The 16897-nt window shown below is 35.1% G+C and overlaps 1 protein-coding gene across 3 annotated transcripts in view; it reads right to left on the bottom strand.

Moving 5' to 3' along the window:
• Positions 1-16897, bottom strand: part of Ubc4 (ubiquitin conjugating enzyme 4) — a 387349-nt gene that overhangs the window by 189404 nt on the left and 181048 nt on the right. The window lies entirely within an intron of this gene.

The following is a 16897-nucleotide window of genomic DNA, read 5'->3' on the forward strand; positions in this document are numbered from 1 at the left end:
AATAGAATGCGACCTGTGAAAAAAAATCGCCGCTAGGTGGCGCAAGGATCGAGATATTCACAAAAATCGTATTTGTGGTCCGATTTGGCTCATATTTGGAACACATAATACATAAAAGAATAGAAAGCGACCTATGAAAAAAGCGCCGCTAGGTGGCGCAAGGATCGAGATATTCACAAAAATCATATTTGTGGTCCGATTTAGCTCATATTTGGAACACATAATACATACAAGAATAGAAAGCGAGCGATGAAAAAACAATCGCCGCTAGGTGGCGGAAGGATCGAGATATTCACAAAAATCGTATTTGTGGTCCGATTTGGCTCATATTTGGAACACATAATACATACAAGAATAGAAAGCGGCATATGAAAAAATCGCTTGTAGGTGGCGCAAAGATCGAGATATTCAAAAAAATCGTATTTGTGGTCCGATTTGGCCCATATTTGGAACACATAATACATACATGAATATAAAGCGACCTATGATGTCCGATTTGGCTCATATTTGGAACAAATATTACATACAGTCCGAAGTGACAACACACTATTTTTGGAGTTGGAGGAGGGACAAGCATACGTGGCGCAGAGTCGAGTAAATTCCTTGGAAGGATTATGTATTGAGGACTTAGATTGTAACAAATTGTCAGGAAAGAGTCCTTGTAATAATGATTCACTAAATGATCTAAATAGAATGAGAAATAATAGCAATTAAATAAAGACTAAAAACTTGAAAATAAAATAATTTAAAAAAATTTTTTAGTTAAACGGTTTTTTTGAAAACAATACTTACATGATGTAATAATAATACTAAAAGCTAGAAAATAATTAGGTATGTGCTATGTACTAGTCATCACACTCCTCATCAATCTAGGGCGATGATCAGACAAATAAATAAAAGCGTTGGACGCGTCAAATTTCTATTGATAGTCATATATAACACCAACTGAACCTTAGAAATTTCACGCGCCCAACGCTTTTATTTAATTGTCTGATCAACGCCCTAGATTGATGAGGAGTGTGATGACTAGTACCTAGGACCTACCTAATTATTTTCTAGCTTTTAGTATTATTATTATTTCGGGTAAGTATTGTTTTCAATAAAACCGTATAACTTAAACTTTTTTTTACTTATTTTTTTTAATAACTTACTCTGAATCCCTGGACTTATAATTAAAGTATAACAATAGGTAGTAGGGTAACCAAATAATTTTTAAACTAGTTTGGTTTTACCTGCTTGGGGTCGCCAGTAATACAGTATGAGGAAAAAATAGATACATCCCTGACATAAAAAAACATTGTTGTGTGTCTAAAATTAACGGTGTACCATATCAAACATATTTAAATGAAATGGGACTCCAAACTACAAGTATTTGTCCATAATAAGCAATAATAATATAAACTAGTATCGCCTGGGGTCGAAATTCGACCAACTTGTATTTTTTTCAACTCAGTCAATGCATCAAGTGTTGGGGGTAGTGCAATAATGCGTTAATAGTTGAGCAGTGAGTAGAAATATAGCAAACTGGTCTAACTTACTTAAATTTCTCATTAAAATTTTGAATTTGACCTAAGACGTTATACTTTTTGATTGCATTTTCTTAAATTTTCTACAAACTTTTCAAATGTAATTATAACGTTTTGGTATGGAGTTCCTTAAACAAAAATATAAAAAATATGTAAAATCAAACGAAATCGGCATAGAATTATGGTGAAATGACTTGAAATTTAATTGAAAATTTGCTTTTTCCACACCACCCGGGAGGTACGCCGTTGGCGCACTACCGATGTTAGGTTTTGGTGCTCGGTTCCCCAGTAGGCCTATATCACCCAAATAAACTACATATACATATATCGCCCATTTACTTCAATAGCGTCATAATTCAAAAAACACGAATTTTTAGTTAAAAACGAAGAAATGTGCTAAAGGAATTTAGCCCATTTCACACCACCCGCTAGGTATGCAATTGTCGCTGTACAGAATTTAATTTTATATAAATACATATGTAATATGTAAGTGTGAAACAAAACGAAAATTTCGAAAAGAATTGAGGATACCTACATAAAAAAAAAAAAATATAAAAAAATTATGTAAAGGGAAAGAAGGCAGATTTTATTAAATTAAATAAAAATTAAAGACAAAAATAGAGTACTTAAAGTGCAAAAAAATTAAGTGAAGTGAATAAAAAGTTCCATATAAAAACTCAATAAGTGCATTTGGACTTTTTTCGGGTTTTAATGTTATCATTGTGGAAATATGAAGATTCTAATGGTCGGATATTTAATGTTGGGATTTCAATTGAGGTCTATGTAATTTATATTAAATTTGTAAAGTCTCCATCTCATAAATATATATATCCATATCTACCATAAAATATCGTCTGTGAACGATATAATACCAAGATATAACAAAGCAGAATAAACAAATTATTCACGCAAACATAATTACTAAAATAAAATTAATTTATAACTTTAAGTGACATAAACAAATTAGGGTTATGGGATCTAAGCATCCGATATAATGGCCATATAATCCAACAAAGTTAGCCCCTAATAATAAATACTAGTATCGCCTTCGAGCCATTTTTTTTCAACTCAGTCTATGCATCAAGTGTTGGAAATATAGCAAACTGGTCTAACTTACTTTTTTTCTTTAAAATTTTGAATTTGATCTAAGACATTGTACTTTTTGATTATTTTGGTATGGAGCTCCTTAAACCAAAATATTAAAATTATGTAAAATCAAATGAAATTCACATAGAATTATGGTGAAATTACTTGAAATTGAATTGAAAAATAGGTCTTTCCACACCCGGAAGGTCCCCGTTGGCGCGCTACCGAAGTTAGTTTTCGGAGCTCGGTTCCCCAGTAGGCCTATATCACCCATATACATATATCGCCCATTTACTTCAATAGTGTCATAATTCAAAAAACATGAACTTTTAGTTAAAAACGAAGAAATTTGCTAAAGGAATTTAGCTTATTTCACGCCACCCGTTTAATTTTGTATAAATACATATCTAATATGTAAGTGTGACACAAAACAAAAATTTCGAGTAGAATAGAGGATACCTTCAAAAAAAATAAAATAAAAATATTAAAAAATTATGTAATGAGGAAGAGGCAGAGTTTACTAAAAAAAAATGTTTAATTAAAGAAAAAAATAAAGTACTTAAATTGCGAAAAAATTAAGTGACGTGAACAAACAGCTCCATATAAAAACGCAATAAGTGCACTTAGACTTTTTCCGGGTTTTAATGTGATCATTGTGGAAATATGAATATTCTAATGTTCGGATATTTAATGTTGGGTTACCTATTGAGATCCATGCACGTAATTAATTTGTATTAAATTTGTAAACACTCCATTTCATTAATATATATGACCATATCTACCATAAAATATCGTCTGTGAACAATATAATACTAAGATATAACAAAGCAGAATAAATTAGGAAGAAAAGAAAAACAAACAAAAATATTGAAATTATTCACGCAAACATATTTACTCAAAAAACAAAATTGATTTCATAACTTTAAGCGACATAAACAAATTAGGGTTATGGGATCTAAGCATCCGATTAATGGATATATAAACCAACAAAGTTAGCCTAATAATAAATATAGTGGGTAATATATTGCCTATGCAATACGGCCGGTATGATGCCGGTTGCCGCTTTGACCTAAAATCAAAAACGTTTTTGGGACGTTTTTTTGTTTCGTAATTAGCATAAAAGGCAATTGCCATCATCCGGTGGCAAAATCCTGAGCCAGATAAATAATTTTGCATGTAAACGCAACAACAACGATTTGAGCCAGATATATCCAGATAGAAGTCTGGTTCAATTTGAGAGCCAGATAATTTGTTAATTACTTCTTTTTAGTTTGGCAACGCTGCCCTTAATAAACCTAATTTTTCAAAAATAGATGTCGCTGCTTAACCTTTCGCCGTATGAGTTAAATGAAAAACGGCGGTGACATCTGCCTATCACATTTCACGTGTGCGAAAATTTCACGACATCTGCTTTTCAAGTTTCTCAATGATCCAGAGCATTCCCGTGAGAATTGAGCGTGAGCCGGAGCTGTAAAACTCACTGGAAGACGGCAAATATAAAAAATGTAATGTTATATTTTTGTAACTTTTTTTTTTTTTTGTTCAGTATAAGACGTACTTTATCTAAAATGAGGATTAAATCTGCAAATGCAAAAACATTTTCGGGCAAATTTGCCATTAATTGTTATAAATAAATTAGTTAGTTTCAACAAAAGTTAACTCATTATTTGTGATTTCATGTTTTTTTTGAAAACAACTAAAATAAAAAACAAAGAATCTGTTAAATAAAGACTTATGTATTTACGTGTAAGTGAAATTTGCCACAAAAAATGGGCCGGTAAAAAATTAATTCTATTTAAGATTTTTTGGTACGCTACAAATTATTTTGGAACAATTTTTTAGGATTTTGGTAGAGGCTATTATAGGTAAGTGGCAACAATGGGAAACCATATTTGTATGTAGGTGAAACATTTGTTCTTTCGGATTTAGCGGGAATACATGAAATTTGAAATTCACATTAGAACACTTAGATAATTGTTCCCAAAGACGGCGCGAATGTGCATAAAGGTTTAGGTCTTTGAAATTCGCATTAGAACACTTAGATAATTGTTCGCTTGTGCACGGAAATGAATTATGATATTTGTATGAATTGTTCGAATTTACAAAAAATCTTTTCTATTAATTATAAACAAACGGAGAAATATTTGTTAACAAAAATTGACCTATACACTGCGGCTGATCAATACGAATCGATTCATATAACTTTTATATGATTTTACGTATGCTAAGTATGCGAAACAGCCTGTCAATTGATTGTATGGAAATTTTGTTAGCGTATTAGTATATAGATAGTGGGTAATATACTGCCTATGCAATATTTCGAGCTAAAATCGAAAACGTTTTTGGGTTATTATTCTCTTTAAAGTTTTTTTGTGCGCTAACAATTATTTTAGAACAAATTTTTAAGGATTTTGGTACAGACCAATATAGGTAAGTGGCAACAATGGGAAACAATATTTTATTTGAACTGAAAATAAGTGAAGCATTAGTTCTCTCACCGTTTGGCGGGTACGAATATATCGTCGCTGCGCCAACAAATTGAGTTATATGTTTTTTTTTCGATTTTTTTTTTATTACATATTTATTTAGCACTATCTTCTAGCCACATTTCTGCATTTGCCGTTTTCTGATATCTTTCTTTGGTTAGAAGTTATCAAAAACAGCTATATGCTCTCAGTAGTAGAAATGCTCTGTAAAATCAGTTATACATCTACTTGCGTATAATTGTTTTTGATTGCAGGCGAACCTGCTTTTATTTTTGTGTAAAAAAAGTTATTTAAAAAAAGCTATGTACATATAGTTCAGGTGTCCCGAAGACTACACATAGATATTAACCATCCTATTATTGAAATCCAAGCTTTAAAACAGGTAAAAAGTCATAGACTTAAAATAACGCTTTAAATTACCATAATTGCACATTTTTGGACAGTTGAAATATGGAAAAAATGGGATGCAATCTCAATGAAGAAACTGGCTTATTCGAGGACCTCAACTGTGATAGCGCTCAAAATATGGAAGCAACAGGATGCTTCCTTAACGAAGAGACTGGATTATTTTATATACCAGTGAATAACCCGAAAGACAGCGAAGAAATTGAGTTAGAAGGTAAAATAGGGAAGGGGAAAGGAATACAAAAAAATCGGAGATTGAGACTTTTAGGAAAAAAATATCAAGGATTGAAATGGGTAAAAAATGAAAATAATTTAAACGATGTTGTATTTATTCAAAAAAAGGGAAGGGAAATCAGGAAACAAACATGTAAGCACCTGCCAGAAAAAAAACCGAACGAAGTTTTGTTTGTTCGGCAATGGACGAAGATGCACGAGTTAAGTATTTTAATTATTTTTGGAGTTTACCTTCATGGGCTGCAAAGAGGGCATATCTTAATGGATTAGTACGAACTCGCAAAATAATCAAGCGAAACCCTGCCCATAAAAAACAAAGAAAAATATTTGGATTTGATTGCTTTTTGACAGCATCTAATGGAAACAAGCTTCGTGTATGTAAATAGTTTTTTCTAGCTATATTTGGTTTAGACAAAAATGTATTTACTCATCTGGTGGGAACAAATAATACAGTATCCTTGCCAAAGAAGTGAAGACCTTCATCGTCTGTATCCCTATCCATGCCAAAGAAGCCAAGACCAACAAGGTCTGATTCTGTTTTAAAGTGGCTGGATATACTACCAAAGGTACCTAGCCACTATTTGCAGAGCAACGTCTAATCGCATTTATGTGGAAGATATATTTAAATCTACAACGCATATGCATAAAATATACACTGAATGGTATAGCAGCAATAAAGAGGTTCCTGTTATGCGAAACAAGTTTTGTGAAATTCTAAACTCAACTAAAATATTTATATTCAAGCCCAGGAAGGAGCAGTGCGACACTTGTGTTGGATATAAAGAGGGCAACGTTACCGTTTCCAATTATGAATTACATATTGCCAAAAAAAAATGAAGCTAGGGAAGCAAAAAATTTGGCTTTAGAAAAGATGTCAGCTGAAACTTTAGTATTGACAATGGACATGCAGAGTGTGTTGCTCTGTCCGAAACTCTTTGTTTCAGAACAATACTATAAAATGAAGCTAGCAGTACATAACTTTTCGATTTATTTAAAAAATACCAAAGATGTATATTTGTACGTATGGCATGAATGCGAAGGCGGTGTAACAGCTAACAATATAACGAGTTGTATTGTACACTTTTTAAAGGAATATTGCACTTCATATAAAAAAGTGATCATGATATCCGATGGATGCATGTACCAGAACAAAAATAGAATACTTAGCAGTGCCTTAGCAAACCTATCATCAGGAGGTGGCTTGGAAATAGAGCAAATACTTTTAGAAAAAGGGCATACTATGATGGAGGTTGACAGCGTCCACTCTACATTAGACAGCATGTTTGAGCCACCCATTTATTCACCAATGGACTATGTAAGTCGTATGAGGCAGGCAAGGCCTTCACAGCCTTATATTTTTAATTATTTAGAATACACTTTTTTTTTAATTATGAAAAAGTTCCAAGTAAGCTTTCAACTATAAGACCAGGTAAAAAATCTGGGGAAGCCACTGTCAGCGATATCAGAGGATTACTTTATATAAATGGCGAAGTTAAGTTTAAGTTGCGTCATACCGACTGCTGGACATCGTTTCCCCAAAAACCACCTGCCTCGCAGACTCAATATAAAGCTAAGTCGTTGTATGATGGTCATATAAAAATTGACCAATCTAAATACAGTAGCCTACAATCGTTAAAAAAATACATGCACAAAGACTTCCATTCATTTTATGATAGTTTACCTCGATAAAAACTTTGTATTAATATTTTATGCAATTGACTATGTTACGCATCTGTTATTAAACTATAAATCTATGTAAGACTCGTATGCATATACGTGCATACATATGTATCTAATGAAAACTGAATTATTTGCTTATTAAAATTATAACCTTAATATTTTTAATTACATTTACAAGAATTAGCGAAGAATTGTATACACATCTTTCACGATTTCTTACCCCCACTAGCAAATTGAAATAATTTGTAAAAAGAGCTATGTGCTGTAAAACGGCGCAAATGCTTCATGCGAAGTGGTTGGTCAAAAAAAGTAAAAAAAATTGCACAAGTCTATTACATATGTGTAGCATCATTAGTTAACAATGCAAACTAGAAAAAATATTCTCTAGGATCACCAGGAAACGGGTTTTTTGCTCTCCTGAAAAGTTGCTGAAAAACGTATAGCTCTTTTTGTTGGCGCAGCGACGATATACATATATAGAGATGAAACATTTGAGCAACGCGACAATGCATTTGAACTGAAAATGAGCGAAGCAGTAGTTCTCTCACCGTTTGGCGTGTACAAATATATACATATGTAGAGATGAATCATTTGAGCAACGCGACAATGCAGCATTTGGAGCTTTGTACTCAGGGGGGTTTGTGAACATAATGGGTCCTACAGATGGCAATTTCGATAGTTGCACTGATTTTCGAATTTACAAAAAACTTTTTCTATTAATTATAAACAAATAGAGTAATATTTGTTAACAAAAATAGGCCTGTGCACTGCGGCTGATCAATACGAATCGATTCATATAACTTTTATATGATTTTACGTATGCGAAGTATGCGAAACAGCCTGTCAATTGATTGTATGGAAATTTTGTTAAAAAAAAAAAAAAATAAATGTAAGGCGCGATAACCTCCGAAGAGATCTAAGGCCGAGCTTCTCTTCCAATTTGCGTCGTGCTCCTCTTGATTTTTCCCTACAAATTGGCCGGACGGGACCTACATGTTTTATGCCGACTCCGAACGGCTTCTGCAAGGCAGATGAGTTTTCACTGAGACCTTTTCATGGCAGAAATACAATCGGAGCGCTTGCCAGACACTGCCGAGGGGCGACCCCGCTTAGAAAAATTTGTTTCTAATTGTAAAATCTTATTTCTAAAATTTTGATGTTGCTTTGCCCGGGAGTTGAACCCAGGGCATACGGTGTGATAGGCGGAGCACGCTACCATCACACCACGGTGGCCGCCGAAATTTTGTTAGCGTATTAATATATAGATAACGCATCTTCGCTCCAAGGGGTACCTAGTCAGGTATTTAGGGACATTGGCTTCATTATTTCGAATTCAGTACTACTTGCGTAATTTTTTATTGCATATACAATAATATTAACAGTATCGCCTTTAATTTGATGTATGACTCGGGCAAATAGCTTTCGCCGTTCCAGAGATATGGGTCACCAAACTGCCAAAAAATCGAGTTTTTCAAAACTTTGAGGCCCCAGTGGCACGGGTTAACATCTCCAATCGTCCTCAAACTTTGGCAAATTTAAAATCTAAAAAAATGAAATATTTTAGGGGGTTGCCCCCGAAAAAAATTCTCCTATGAGATAAAACCATCCTAGTGTACATTAGACTGGGTCGAAAAAAAGTTTGCTAATGTCCGTCCTTAAATTTAAAGACAACTTTGTTAGCTGACCTAATCATGTGAAAACGACTTCATAGCTTAAAAGGACATTAAACGGAAATGTGAAGCTTCTCAAGGCCAAAATAATGACATATTTATTTTAAAAATCGGACGCCAAATAACCAAGTTACAACGAAAAAACCTTTTCGACTGTATTTCGAAGGATCAACAAACAAAATTTTTTTCCGAAACCCTCCCAACATAATCTTTAAATTTAGGAGCGGACATTAGCAATTTTTTTGTTTTTTTTTTTTTTGTATGGAGACCAACCCAGTCTAGTGTACATCCTGCCAAAAAACTAAACATCTTTTGCAATTTCAGTCAAGGCCTCTTATATGCCCGATCCCTTAGTCTAAAGGAAAGCGGTGGATATTCTGAAATCACCATATCAGTGCATCACATTTCCATCTTCAAATTTCCATTTATTTGAACAAATATTTTCTCAATATTTGTCAATATGTGAAATCTATTACATTCTGCCACAAATTACGATACGATAGCGAACGTATGTCGCTTGGTATTGCGATCATACGACCAGTTACGTAAACTTTTCCCATACGATTGCCGATTCGATCATGGAAAACACGATACGGGCCCAGGATCATGAGTAGTAAGATGAAAGACAGGTACGACAAGAACAACAACTCGGAAGGCTTCCTGGAGGGAGATTTGGTACTGTTATACAACCCTCACTGGTGTAAAGGTGTTCTATCAAAAACTCAGTGTAGCTGGGAATGTCCGTATATATTTGTGAAGCGGCGGCCGCCGTGGTGTTATGGTAGCGTGCTCCGCCTACCATACCGAAGATCCTGGGTTCACGCCCCGGCATATTTTAGAAACAAACTTTTTTTTCAATTAGAAGAAAATTTTTCTAAGCGGGGTCGCCCCTCGGCAGTGTTTGGCAAGCACTCCGAGTGTATTCCTGCCATGAAAAGCTTTTCAGTGAAAACTCACAAATTATGGAGATGCCGTTCGGAGTTGGCATAAAACAAGTAGGTCCTATCCCGCCAATTTGTAGGGAAAATTAAAAAAAGGAACAACACGCAAATTGGAAGAGAAGTCCGGTCTTAAATCTCTTCGAAGGTTATCACGCCTTACATTTCTTTTTTTTAGTTGTGAAGCGGATCAGTGACGTCATCTACCGCATAAAAACAATTGGGAAAGTACGAAATAGAATGGTGGTTAAGTTTTAGAGCCTAGCAGCGGTTGGATCGAGACGACCGGACTTAGGTGGAGGGCAGAGTGTCTAATATTAGCATTTCGATACATCACTATATTGCTACTAAATAAATGCGTAACAACAGTAAAGCAAGCAGCCACACATAGATGTTAGCAGCGAAGATAACAGCCAGTGATGCCATTTCGGTGCTTTTGGAGCCAGACCTAGCACTTTTTTTTGTGTTTAGCCTCAAAAATCCCGGTTTAGCCCCTAGCTCCTTTTTTGGCCCCGTCTATAAAACGTCTGCCCCTTTTTGGCTCCAAATCTATTTCGGCAATACATATTGTGAAAAATTTAATATGTGTTTTATGTGTGTCGAAGTTTTATTTTATTTGTTTCGTTATGTATGATGTGGCAACTCGGTACTCAACTGATAAAAAAAACTTTAATCGAAAAACTGTGCCATGAGGTTGTACATTTGCTTTCCAGCTTGTACAACAGAATAGTGTCACATTATAAGAGTTTCGACCCTTTAACTTCAGGTTATAATAAATTTTTGTCTCCCGTGCCTTATTTTCATTATACCTTTGAAGAACATATACGAATTTAAAAAGAAGATAAATGTATAGATGAATTCATTGAAAGAAAAGTAGTAATAATGTCGCGACTCATAATTAAATTAAGAGAGCAATTAAGGCAACGCTTGCCGTACAATATAGAAACTCTTAGCAAAATAGATTTCTTTTCGGTTGAAAACACATTAAAAATTTGTAAAACCTCAATAGTTTTCATATTTCACAAATGAAAACCAAAAAAAAAAAAAATACAAGTATAGCACTGATGTAATAACGAGATTACAAACGCAGTGGAAAAAAATCTGAACACAAAAAATATTTATGAGTGTAGCAATAATAATAATTCATCTTCTGAGGACGAAATCATAGATTTTGAAGTCTAAGGCCCTTCAAACATATCTCGTCCCCACATATAATTGAATATCGCACACGTGTATAAAAAAATTGAAAAAAATTTTAATTAATTTTCATCGGCCAACATTTTGGCAAGTCGTTTTTTGGCGAACTTATAGTCCTGCCGTCATCGTAGCAGTGTGGAAAATACTGCTTACTTTTTAACGATACCTTACCGCCAAATGACAAAGTTAAAAAAAAACGTATTTTTGTTATTAGAAAATATAAAATAAAATATAAACACAGTATTATTTATGTACCACTCTTGTCTCTTATTTTATTTTTTTTTTGTGAGTATATTGTACCTGTTTTATAAATTTAAGTTTGATTTGAAATAAATGTGAAAGCTTACATTGAAAAATATACATATACTTTTAGCTCTTTTTGCGACGGGTTTTGGATTTTCTTGAAGAAATTTAGCTCTTTCTAGCCCTTTTTTTCTATATTCTAGCCCCAAAGAAATTTTTTTTCTGGCAACACTGCTAACAACAAAGGGAATACTACACACACATATGTTTATGTAGGCAGCAGCTAATAGCAGAATTTATTACTCACACATACACACACATATAACTAGAAGACAAGCGTGAATATCAGACACATAAAGGAGTAATAAATAAGCAGCTGTGCGCGAAAAGTCTAAACCTTGGGAGAAATATACGAACGAGGAAACTGAGAGTATAAAAGCAGCACAAGCTGAAGAATAATGCGGCAGTTTGATTTCGACAAGCTACAATACAATACGCGGGAATTGTAATTGCGAAGTACTACTACAGTAAAGTTGTAAGTAAATGACATTTTTGAGTAATTTGTTCGACAGTTCAGAGATTCGAACTTTAACATCAGGTGCAAAATAATCAGGATTTTCGTTAAAATATGGATATGGTAAGTTTGCCACTAACTTTGTGCTAGGCAAATCCTAAATTTTTTTGTTCTGCTTACTTTACAGTGCTTAAGGTTAGTAAATCTTAATCTAATATCTAATCTAATATCTTAATATATAAAAAACACGTGTTACAACATTTTTGGCCGCGATGGACTCCTAAACCACTGAACCGATTTTGGAATTGTTTTGCACGCCGTGTGTAGTTTGATCTAACTTGAGAGATAGGATAGGTTATATCTCAGTTTATAGTCGCAATATTATTTTATTGCTAATTTTTTTATCTGTTTATACGTAATAATAAAATGTTACGTATACACAGTGGCACTCATATTTTCAGGTGGTGCGGATATACTTCCGTGTAATTGCATGGTGTTTAATTAAACAACCTGCTTATCAATAAAAAATATTATAGCGAATGATATCAAGTATAGCACATCACCCGGCCCGCCGAGTGGGCCAGAGGTACTATGACATTTTTTTTTCAGGAATCTTTAGTTGTGTAGAGGGTAATTTTCATACCCCTAGGTGACTAGGGTCTCCAGATATAGGTCAAAACGTGAGCCAGTGAATTCCTAGACAGTGTTTATACAATATGGATATCAAATGAAAGCTGTTGATGAGTGCTTTAGTACAGAGTAATATATTATCCAGAGACGGACTGGGACTGGGATTAGGACTAGGACTGGGACTGAGACTCGGAGTGGGACTGGGACTGAGACTCGGAGTCGGACTGGGACTGGAATAAAATACATACCACCCTCTGGGACAATCAATAAGGGATGCAGAAGAATGAGAAGAAATTGAGAGAAGAGAAAAGAGAGAAGGAGATTGAGAAAGCGATAGAATTAGACGAAGATGGAGATAGATGAAGCGAAAAAGATGGAGGGAGGAGTGAATAAAAGGATTAGGAAAAAGTGAAGTGGGGGACAGGGCAGAGTCAGACGGAAAAAGCTTATTAAAATGTAAGCAGATAGGCCAAATTTAAGCAGGACAACGTCTGCCGGGTCTTCAAGTCTAATATATATTATAAATGGGGAAGTTTGCATGTTTGGATGTTTGTATGTCCAGACGTTTGTCTTTGTGCCTCAATCACGCAAGAACGGCTGGACGGATTTTGATGAAATTTGGGACACAGACAATAGTCTACTAACGAAATTTTTTTCGAACATGGAAAGGGGGTGGGGGTCCCACGACCCCTTCGAAAAATTACTTTTTAATAATTTTTACACATTGTATCTTTACCTTTACTGTCCTTCACTAATATTACAACTCAATACGTCAAATAAGTCGAGGGCTTACAAAATGAGCAGTGACACACTCCGTCCCCCCTCCCCCATTCTCACCCGCTCTGGTGTAAAATCTATAAATTGTTATAACTCAATATAAATGTTCTCCTAAATCAATAATTTTTGGTATCTGGCTCATACAGATCGAGATCTAAACAATTTTGGAAAAACGATCGGTGGTGCTCTTCTTCTCCCGCCACCCGCCCTCCTTCAACTGTTTTTATTAGCACGCTTTTATTAGCTTTACCTGTATGTTTCTTTGTAACTTTTCATTCGCTCCAACGCGCCTGCTGCCTTATTAACATGGTTTTATAGTTAGCTTCACCTTATTTGTAATCCCGTTAGGGTCATATCAAGACTATTCCGGGATCATTTCTGGATGGTCCGTCCGGGATCCCGTTGGGGTTATTTTGGGACATTTTCGGGACTATTTCGCGATTATTTGGGGACCCTTAAGGCATCATTTACTGGATCCCTTCGGGGTCATTTCGGGACTATTTCGGAATCATTTGGGGCAACTTCCGCCATCATTTCTAGATGGTTTACGGGATCCGTCCGGCATCCCGTCGGGATATTTTCGGGATCATTTGCAGAGATAAATTCTTGATGGCTTCCAGGATAATTACGGGACTTTTTCGGGGTCATTTTGGGTACCTTCCGGCATCATTTCTGGATGGCTTTCGAGATCCATCCGGGACACCGTCGGGGTCATTTCGGGACTTTTTCTAGACTAATACGGGATCATTTGGGGACCCTTCCGGCATCATTTCTGGATAGTTTTCGGGATCCCGTCGGGGTCATTTCGGGACTTTTTCTCGACTAATACGGGATCATTTGCGGACCCTTCCGGCATCATTTCTGGATAGTTTTCGGGATTCGTCCGGGATCCCGTTAGGGTCATTTCGGGACTATTAGGGGATCATTTGAGGACCTTTCCTCCATCATTTCATGATAGTTTTCGGGATCCCTTCGGGGTCATTTCGGGACTTTTTGGGGACTATTTCAGGATCATTTGGGGACCCTTCCGGCATCATTTCTTGATGGTTTTCGAGATCCGTCCATGATCCCGTAGGGGTTATTTCGGGACTTTTTCTCGACTAATACGGGATCATTTGGGGACCCTTCCGGCATCATTTCTGTATAGTTTTCGGGATCCCGTCAGGGTAATTTCGGGACTATTAGGGGATCATTTGAGGACCTTTCCTGCATCATCTCTTGATAGTTTTCGGGATCCGTCCGGGATCCGGACGGGGTCATTTCGGGACTGTTTCGGGATCATTTGGGGTACCTACCGGCATCATTTCTGGATGGTTTTCGGTATCCGTCCGCGATCCCGTCGGAGTCATTTCGCGACTTTTTCGCGATCATATGAGGTCCCTTCCGGCATCATTTCTGGATGGTTTTCGGTGTCCGTCCGGGATGCCTTGGGTGTCATTTCGGGATCATTTGGGGTCCCTTCCGGCATCATTTCTGGATGGTTTCGGGATCCGTCCGGGATCCGGACGGGGTCATTTCGGGACTGTTTCGGGATCATTTGGGGTACCTACCGGCATCATTTCTGGATGGTTTTCGGTATCCGTCCGGGATCCCGTCGGGGTCATTTCGGGACTTTTTCGGGATCATTTGAGGTCCTGTAGAAAGGTCCCTAACGCAATTAAAACAAAGAAGACTTCATTGCTTGAATTATGAATGTCGAATTGTCTTTATTCAAATAATTCAGTCTATTTATATTAGATTATTCTAAACATATTCTTAAATATCTATTTACATTTAAGCTTACATACTTACATACATAACTACCTTAAACATACATACTTACATACCTACATACTACTCGGCACAAAATATGTACCTACATATATGAGCTGCAAATTTATGGGAAATGCTAACCTTGCAAGTTGCAGGAATGCAAATTGCTGGGATTCAAATTCGTTTGGTTGTGTGTTGTACACGTCTGTTTATTAATGGCTGTGTCAGCATTAATTCTCAACTGTATTTTTATGTGTTGATGAACATTTAGACTATTTTTGTATCAGGTTAGTATATTAGACTGATTTAAATATTTTGGATTAAATTGAATTCTTGGCTGCTTACACTACATCTCCTTTTTTTTTATAATGCTTATGCATTTGGGGAATGCATGAGTATTCTATTTTTGTAAATTAATTCTACTTTTGTATTTTAATGTTTGTAGGTTGAACATCTTCTTATTCTACTAATTTAAGTCTATTTTTGTTTATTTTTATTTCCCTATTCTCTATGGTACTACTAAATTTTTGCTTATCCTCATTTCCTATTCTAGATGGGATTAAGGTGTCATAATTTTTATTATTAGTATTTTTTCTTCATCGAGTTCTGCTACCTTATAGGGGATTAATGTAAAATTATTGTTTTCATCGATGTTTACTACTCTAAAGGATTTAAATGAAAAAATATTTTTCCTATTGATATCTTCTATTCCAAAGGTCATCAATAAAATTATTTTTCTATTCTACAGGGCCCTATATATCTACTATCTAGCCTAACTAGATATAAAGGATCCTATTATCTAAAATTATGACCTTTCTAAAAGGCGAGGTTATCCTAGACGAAACAGGTCTACTTATATTTATATTTTTTAAAAAAATAATGAAGATAAATGATTTAGTATATCCTATCGACTAAATATAGGAATGCAAAAATTCATATCTTTTCTTATACCATTTTTCAATATTTCATTTCAATATTTTCCAGCAATATTTTTATTAGATCTTATGTGTCATTCGATTTTCTGGGTGGCCTTTCCAGATGGGATCGTCATGATATTTATGAAGAATTTCTATAATTTTTGTCGACATTTGTCACATGCATAACTTCTGGGGTTAATGCAAATATTAGATCTTCGAGAACTTGGGTACCTATTTTATTTTTAAATATGCTTACTCGAGTATTCATTATTCTTGACCAATTTGTCTCCTAAGGGACAACTGTCTTTTTCTCTTACAAGTCCTAGATTGCCGGCATTTTTAAGCCTGGTTGAATATGGTCCTAAGTCAATAACTTCCTCAACAATCTGGTTGCTTGTATTACGCTACAATTTTTCTACCCTTTTGGATGAAAATGAGCGTGACATGTCTAATTGCAAATTTATTTATTAAGCGCTTTATTTATAATAAGGTTCTCTTTGTGACTTTTTATTTTCTTCATTCTGGCTGGTTTTTAAGTTTCCGATCTTGTGGTAACTTTAGGTATTTTGCACATTTCCACTTACGTAAGGTTTTTGTCAAGCATTATGTTGCGAAAAGTTTGTGGTATAAATCTTCTACCTTGACATCCTTCATAGAAGTTATTTTGATTAACTTCTATGGAAGCTACTACTGAGAATTAGCAAATTCTTGAACTTAGACAGTGCTAATGAAGCTGTCTTAATAAATTCTTCTATTAAGTGAGGCATTTTGCAGTGATTCATTTGTAATATTTACTGTTCTTATCGAAATTGGGTTGAATTTTGAGGATTTAGGGTGCTACA

Source organism: Eurosta solidaginis, chromosome 5, assembly GCF_040869045.1.
Source record: "Eurosta solidaginis isolate ZX-2024a chromosome 5, ASM4086904v1, whole genome shotgun sequence".
Lineage (NCBI taxonomy): Eukaryota > Metazoa > Arthropoda > Insecta > Diptera > Tephritidae > Eurosta > Eurosta solidaginis.